Source organism: Geotrypetes seraphini, chromosome 3 (assembly GCF_902459505.1).
Source record: "Geotrypetes seraphini chromosome 3, aGeoSer1.1, whole genome shotgun sequence".
Classification (NCBI taxonomy): Eukaryota; Metazoa; Chordata; class Amphibia; order Gymnophiona; family Dermophiidae; genus Geotrypetes; species Geotrypetes seraphini.
In genome coordinates this window covers 76,706,784-76,715,399 of record NC_047086.1, presented here as the reverse complement: position 1 = coordinate 76,715,399, position 8,616 = coordinate 76,706,784, and positions in this window count along the sequence as shown.

Below are 8,616 nucleotides of genomic sequence, written 5' to 3'. Positions count from 1 at the left end.
GAGGGAGCACAAACAGGACAAATGATGGAAGGAAGGTAGAAAGGCAGGAGGGGCATGAACTTAGGACACACAATGAAGGGAAAGAGGAGGGGAGCATGAGCCATAAGATGGAAGAATGAAGGGAGTGAGGGAAAGATGCTGAGGTGAGGGAGAGAATAGAAAGGAAGAATTGGGTATCTGATAGAGGGAAAGAGATGGTGCAGATGGGGAGAGGCAGAGAGAGGAGGGAGGGAGAGAGAGAATCATTAGACATGGTCATGGGAGAGGAGTGAGGTAGAGATGCATGGGTGCAGAGAGAAGTGGGACTAGGCCAAGGAAACCTCCAGAACTTTTTTTTTAAGGACAGAGGGGGAGGGTATTAAAAGAAGTGGGTGTGGGGGAGAGTTTATGGAGCCTGAAACAGAGGACAAAGAGAGATGGTGGGTAATGGTCTGAAGGGAGAGAAGTTGGACCTGGGGTGGTGTGGAGGAAGAGGGAAAGAGATACTTTTGGGAAGAGAAAGGGAGAAATGGTGGACCTGGGGAGGTAGGCAGGCAGGGGGAGAGATGGGATAGGGGCAGTTGGAAGAGAAAGGGAGAGAGAAATGGTAGGCCTGTGGATGGAAGGCAGAGAGATGCAGAATCTATCATTTTCCCCCTCCATTTCTTTGTTCAGCATCAAGGGGGGAGGGAAGAAGAAAAACAGAAAAGAGAGGGACCAAAATGTTGGACCATGGGGATAGAGGAGCAGGAGGGAAGAGAGCTGGATAAGAAGATACTATGAGATGGAAAGAAAGGGACAGGGAGTTATAGCGTGACCAGAGGAGAGAGGGAGGGGGATTCTGAAAGTGATGAGCCATGTGGATGAGGTCAAAAGGGAGATGACAAGATGAGTGAGAGAGCAGTGAGTACAGTGGTAGAAATGTGGTAATGGGGAGTAGATAGCAGGAAATAGAAGGCTGGGAAAGGAGTGAGATGGGAGAGCTAGGGACTGAGAGAAGATGGAGAATTGAGAGGTAGCTAAACATTTAAAAAAAGAAGGGTGAGAAAGAAGGCAAGATTTGAGTGGACAGAGGCAAAAAAGAAAAGAAAAAGTTAAGAAAGCTGAAAGGGAAAAATCAATACGTTGGAGACAGGCATAAGAAGGAAATGGAATGAGAGAAGAGGAGAAAAAAAAATGGTCAGCAGACACTGGAAAGAGAATTAGTTGAAAATAGACAAAAAGCAGAAAGAGAAACTGGGACCAAGATGATGGAAAAACAAAACATCCTGCAACAAGGTAGAAAAAATTGTTTTATTTTGAATTTATTAACTGGAATATGTTAGCTTTGGGATATGTGCTATTACAATTATTTTTGTATTCAGTGGCGTAGTCATATACAGCTGATTTGGGAGAGGGACTGGAGCCCAAAATTAGTGGATGGGCACCAAAATTTCTCCCTGCTTGAGTGCAATTTATAAATACTTGAGCTAGTGGAGATTCCCAAGCCCTGCCAACTGAAGACATGTTCCTCCAGTCTGGCAACTCAAAATCTCCAAGCTTTGCAGCCAATAGCAATATCCTCAAGCTGCCACTGCTTTCATGCATGCATAAAAGCCAAGTGGGGAGGGGGCAGGGAGTAGAGAAGGCAGCAGCTCTGAAATATTGCTGCCAGCTGCAGAACTTGGGAAGTTGGAGAAGTTGGGAAATTGGTGAGGCTTGGGAATCCCTACTAGCTACAGCAGGGGAGATGTTCATTTTGAGGGAGTCTAAGCTCAAAGTGGGAGGCCCAAAAAAGCGATCCTCCACGTGTGCTGCTGACAGTTGATGAGGTTCACTGTAGCTGTAATAGAAGTGAATGAGAGAACCAGAAGCGTGCATCCCTGCTCATCAGAGTGGGGATGCGGAAGCCTGTGGCTGCTCCCATTGTCAGTGGTGCAAGTAGAGCAATGATTCCCAACCCTGTCCTGGAGGAACACCAGGCCAATTGGGTTTTCAGGCTAGCCCTAATGAATATGCATGAAGCAAATTTGCATGCCTATCACTTCCATCATATGCAAATCTCTCTCATGCATATTCATTAGGGCTAGCCTGAAAACCCGATTGGCCTAGTGTTCCTCCAGGACAGGGTTGGGAACCACTGAAGTAGAGGATCATTCAGTCAGGGTAAGTATTATTGCTCCTTTGGGTTCCTCTCCACAGTGTCCCTTTAAGTTTATTATGAGATATGTACATCTTCTATATTAGTGATTGCAAATTTGGGACCTGCTCAACCTTTTTTTTTGCTCATCAGCTAGTGTTAGTGTTTGTGCAGCCCCAGAAAAATTTTTTTGTCCAGTGCGGCCCAGGGAAAACAAAAGGTTGGACACTCCTGACCTATACATTTAAGAATCTTCAGGCCATCTACTCCTGCACTCTCTGCATTGCTGTTTCATCCCTCCTCTCTATCACTATGCTTACACAAGTCTGAAAATGAGATTGTCTCCTTATATAACACCACTTTGTTCTAAATACCCTCGCTTCCCCCACCCCATGCTCTGTAAGGTACGACAACCCCCAGCCCTGGCTAAACTCTAAAATCTGCTACTTGTATTACTGTGCCAGGTTTGCTGAATGTCTCCAGCTCAAATCCTGTACTCGTGCTGACTTCATTCACTTCAATTCCTCCTGACCTCCTTCCAGTCTGCTCTCTCACTTGCCAATCAAGACTGCTACACCCACCTGACTCTCAGCTCCTACCCTCATTACCACACTAAACTCCTTATTCAAGGTCCACTCCATCACTCTTCCCCCCCAGATTATGGCTGAGTACTTCTAAGACAAGGTTCACAAAATTAACCTTGAGTTCTCAACAGAGCTGACTCCCCTGCCCATTCTACCTTATATATGCGCTTGTCATTGCATTCCTGGACTATTGCAATGCATTTTTGAAGGGCATCAGTCAGAGAGAGAACAGATGGCTGCAGTTATTACAAAGTGTGCCAGTCAAACTAAATTTTAAAGCTAAGTATGACCATGTGTCTTCCTTATTGAGGACATAACATTAGGTCCTAGTTAATTCTGCGGTTGGTCCCCAAAATTTTTCTTTCGGGCTCCCCTGCATTTGGGCCTTCCAACATAACGTGCTAATTAGTCCCTTTTTTTGACACGTTAATTAATTACATCCTGGAATTCAATGTTTAGAATTGCAAGGCTAAACTCCCAATTGTGGATATATTCTGATCCTTGAACTAGTAAGTTACCCCATTCACTCAGCAGGAGTCAATCACAGGCTTAAAAAGCCTGTGAGAGTGGAAGAGCTTTGTGGCAATTTTTTTTGTACATACAGTGAAAACACACCTTTTAGGATCACCTGATAAATCCTTGGTGAAATGGGTCCTGTCAGGATTGTATGAAAAATAGGAGCTGCACAGATAAGTCATATCAATTAAAATAGTACTTACAAGTATATATACAAGATTGCACTTGAATTGAAGGAGGTCTTTTAGCCTATGATTGACTCCTGACTAGTGGATGGAGTAACCTACTGTCACCTATTAAGGTGAAGTTTCATTTAGCTACACTTAGTTATCTGAGGCTTTTTCTCTCCACTATATATAATATATATATTCACATCTTAGTTCAAGAGTCAGAATATATCCACAGTTGGGAGCTGATTATTCATTCAATGATGAAAGGCTAAAGAGGCTAGGGCTCTTCAGCATGGAAAAGAAATGGCTGAGGAGAGAAATAATTGAGGTCTACAAAATCCTGAGTGGTGTAGAATGGATATAAGAGAATCAACATTTTGCTCTTATCAAACATTACAAACACTAGGCAACCCTCAATGAAGTTGTAAGGACATACTTTTAAAACCAATAGGAGGAAACGTTTTTTCACTCAAAGAATAGTTAAGCTTTGGAACTCATTGCCAGAGGATATAGTAACAGCAGTTAATATAGCTGGGATTAAAAAAAGGTTTGGACAAGTTCGTTGAGGAAAAGTCCATAGTCTGCAATTGAGACAGACATAGGGGAAGCCATTGCTTGCCCTGGGATTGGTAGCATGCAATGTTGCTACTATCTCTGTTTCTGCCAGATACTTGTGTCCTGGATTAGCCACTGTGGAAACAGGATACTGGGCTAGGTGGACCATTGGTCTGGCCCAGTACGGCTATTATTATGTTCTTATTATTGTGGATTTCCCTATATAGGGGAATGCACTTCCACTGTCGTTATGAATGGAGGCTTCCCTTTCATTGTTTAATAATTTGCTGAAAACTTGTTTGTTTTAAAAAGCATTTGCACTATGAAGTTGGCCCCTTGGCTTGGGCTGCTGTCAACCTTTGAGACACAGTGGGCTAAGGTTAATTCTGTCATTTTCCAATGGTATATGCATTGTTTTTTTCTCACTATGTTATTTTTATTGTAACTGTATACTTTTCTGATGGCTTCACTTTGAATGGTCAATTAAAACTTTGAACTTTGAACCTTTATCTCCACCAGCTCCACTAGAAAGCTGGTCTTGTAGTCAGGAAAGCAAAGAAGAAGAAAAAAATAGCTGAAACGGTAAAACGGGGAGACAAGACATTTTTTAGATACAGTGATACCTTGGAATCCGAACTTAATCCGTTCCAGAACCCCGTTCGAGTTCCAAGACAATTTTTCCCATTGAAAATAATAGAAACTGGATTAATCTGTTCCTGGGTCCCACAAACTCAAATTTTAACAGGAAATACACTGGATTTTAAGATAAAATATTAACAAATATTCCAAAGCAGCATTCAGATTTTGGGGCACAAACACACACATACAATGTGCAGGGCGTTCGGATTCCAAAGCAGAGTTCAGATTCCAAGACAAAATTTACTACAAAAAAAGTTTGGATTCCAAGTCATTTGAGTTCTGAGGCATTCGGATTCCAAGGTACCATGGTATATTAGTGAAAGGAAGAAATGCAAAAGTGGCATTGTGAGACTCAAAGGTGAAGGGGAGGAATATGTAGAAGCTGATAAAGAAAAGGGTGAATTGCTTAACAAATATTTCTGTTCTGTGTTCACGGATGAAGCGCCGGGAGCAGGACCACAGAAGACAAACGTGAATAGGGATGGAGGAGTAATAGACCCTGACTGATTTTCAGAGGGTTGTATTCGTGAGGAGCTAGCTAAAATAAAGGTAGACAAAGCGATGGGGCCAGATGGTGCTGAAGGAACTTAGGGAAGTTCTGGCAGCTCTGCTGACTGACCTTTTCAATGAGTCTCTAGAGTCAGGAGTGGTACCAGAGGACTTGCGAAGGACAGATGTGGTCCCTCTCCACAAAAGTGGAAGTAAGGAAGAAGTAGGAAATTACAGGCCGATAAGTCTGACTTCTGTGGTAAGCAAATTAATGGAAACACTTTTAAAACAGAGAATGGTCAAGTTTCTGGAATCCTGTGCATTACAGGACCGGAGGCAATGTGGATTCACTAGAGGTAGGTCTTGTCAGACAAACCTGATAAATTTCTTTGAATGGGTGACCAGAGAATTGGATAGAGGATATGTGCTAGATGTGGTGTATTTTGATTTTAACAAAGCCTTTTACAGTGTTCCACACAGACGTCTAATAAATAAACTGAGTGCCTTTGGGATGGGTCCCAAAGTGACGGTCTGGTTCAAGAACTGGTTGAGTAGAAGGCGACTGAGGGTAGTTATCAAAGGAGATCACTCTGAGGAAAGAGATGTTACCAGTGGTGTGCCTCAAGGTTCTGTTCTTGGGCCTGTTCTTTTTAACATTTTTATAAACGATATTGCTGAAGGGTTGTAGGGTAAGATTTGCCTCTTTGCGGATGATACCAAAATCTGCAATAGAGTAGACCCGGGATGGTGTGAATAACATGAAGAAAGACCTGGTGAAGCTTGAAGAATGGTCTGAAATTTGTCATCTAAAATTTAATGCAAAAACCAAGGGAATGGTAAAGATTAGGGAGTGAAGAACATATGTGCGTGACAGAAGAGCGGGACTTGGGTTTGATTGTATGTGATGATCTTAAGGTCGCCAAACAGTTTAAAAAGTGACGGCGAAAGCTAAAAGGATGCCAGGTTGCATAGGGAGAGGTATGGCTAGTAGGAAAAAGGAGGTATTGATGCCCCGGTATAAGACTTTGGTGAGACCTCATTTAGAATATTGTGTACAATTCTGGAGGCCGCACCTTCAAAAAGATATAAAAAGAATGGAGTTGGTCCAGAGGAAGGCTACTAAAATGGTATGTGGTCTTCATCATAAGTCATATGGGGACAGACCTAAAGATTGCAATCTATATACTTTGGAGGAAAGGCAGGAGAGAGGAGATATAATAGAGATGTTTACCTACATAATGTAAATGCACATGAGTTGAGTCTCTTTAATTTGAAAGGAAACTCTGCAATGAGAGGGCATAGGATGAAGTTAAGAGGTGATAGCCTCTGGAGTAATCTAAGGAAATACTTTTTTTACAGAAAGAGTGGTAGATGCATGGAATAGTCTCCCAGAAGAGGTGGTGGAGACAGAAACTGTGTCTGAATTCAAAAGGGCCTGGGATAGGCACGTGGGATCTCTCGGAGAAAGAAAGAAATAATGGTTACTGCGGATGGGCAGACTAGATGGGCCATTTGGCCTTTATCTGCCATCATGTTTCTATGTTTACATAATTTGCTACCCTATCCATGAAGAAGTATTTCCTACCCTATCCATGAAGAAGTATTTCCTCAGGTTATTCTTGAATCTGCCCTCTTTCACATTCATCCTAGGCCCCTTCATTCCAGAATTTTCTTTCAATTGAAAGAGACTCAGCTCCTGTGCATTTATGGCATGGAGGCATTTTGCTACATAAGCAGAGTAATTTTAAAAACAGAATGAAATTAATCTTTTAACCACCAAGTTTACCCTTTTCCAAGGTTTGTATGCAATTTCGCAGCAGGTAAGATGCTCACAAGTGCAGTTTTCTTCCCTTCAGCAGGTCCTCTCTCAGCACCTCTTCAGGATTCTGAAGAAAATTATATTAACACTGTAGATTTGTGCAGTGTAAAGAGAAAAAACCCCCACCACTGGGACAATTAGTAAAAAAAAGGAGTCAGGGAAAAGACATTTTTACAGCTTAATCTTTAACAGCTTCTCCTAAAGAGAAAATTATGAGAAGCAGCAGTACTTATTCTGACTAAACTGCAGTTTGTTCTGGTTTGACTAAAGTAACTAATTTAGCGGAACCAGATCAATTTCGTATTGGAACAAGTGAAATTGTTGCTGCGTGACTGGAGTGTATGTCTTGCTTTACTTAAAGCTAAAGTTTTGATTGGTAGGCTTTTCAAGTGCTGCATATTTGTGAAAGAGAGAGTTTTTCTTAGCAGACTGTCATGATATCTGGACCCCTTTGTTCCGGGGATGGACAGTCATTAGAAATGACAGAAGAAATATCAATGACTGTCATGTTGCTCTATAATGCACACTATTTTGACCATGTCTCCCCACTGCTAATGTCTGAACACTGGCTTCCTCTGTCTGCTTGTATTCAGTTCAAACTCTGGACCAGGGTGCACAAAAGTCTTCTTCCTTCTGCTTCAGACTACATTTTTAGCCTCCTGATCCCTCATGTGTATGCATCCCAAAATGCCTTTTTGCACCTTCCCCCTAGCTTTTTTGCTTTTGACAATATCATCTGTGAAATGACATTTAACTATGCTGGCCTCTGTTTTTGGAGCTCTGAGGCTCCCAAGTGGTTACTGACCCCCTTCCACCACCCAAATATGTAAATGGACCTCCTTCTACTAACCAAATATGTAAACTGAAACCCTTCCAGGCAGGATGCGGATTTACAAATAATTTCCTGGATGAGAAGGCTTATTGGGACCCAAGACTTTAAGCTAAGTGTTGGTCTGTTGGGGTTAATGGGAGGGGGTTTTATTTGGCATTTTTTTAAACTGAATTTAATTGATTTAGAAGCATTTGTGGATTTGGATCAGATCTGGAGTCAGGTTTTTGAAGAACAGGTTTTTTTTTCTCCAATGAGATATGAAGTTTATTTTAATTTTCTGTTTTCTCCAATTATTTAAGCCGATGATAATAAATGGGCTTCAGATTTAAACAGTCACAAATGTGTCTGTTTTTGGAGCTCTGAGGCTTGCATTTTAATTAATAAGTGTAATCAGACTGAAACCTTAAAACGCGGCACGAAGATAAGGGGGAGGGAGATAGATAGATTCAGGTGGATGGGTAGGAAGGAGGGAGGGGACCACGCGCAATCGGTGACCGCGCGCATTCCCTCCCTTAACTGTGGGGGACAAGGCCATTCACTGCTCTACGGGGTGGTGGATGGCCTTGTCCCCATACCTGCAGTGAGCACTTTTCCCCCTCCACCATTTTTGGCAGGTTACCCACAGCTACTCGTGGCTAGCCGCGGGTCATTCTCTAGGCTGTAGCTCTAACCACTACGCCACACTCTCCTCCACATTCTAAACCGGTGTTCTTCAACCACCAGTCCATGGACTGAAGTCGTTCCGCAGGGCCGGCACATGCATTCAGCCTGAGACAGTGTTCTTCAGCCACCGGTCCGCGGTGCAATCGATGCGGCGTTATCTTCGGTGTGGTTCCCTCTTCCTCACTGCCGCATTGCACAAAGCCACAGGCAGCGGCTCCTACGTGCATCCTGCGCCTGAACCAGAAGCCTTC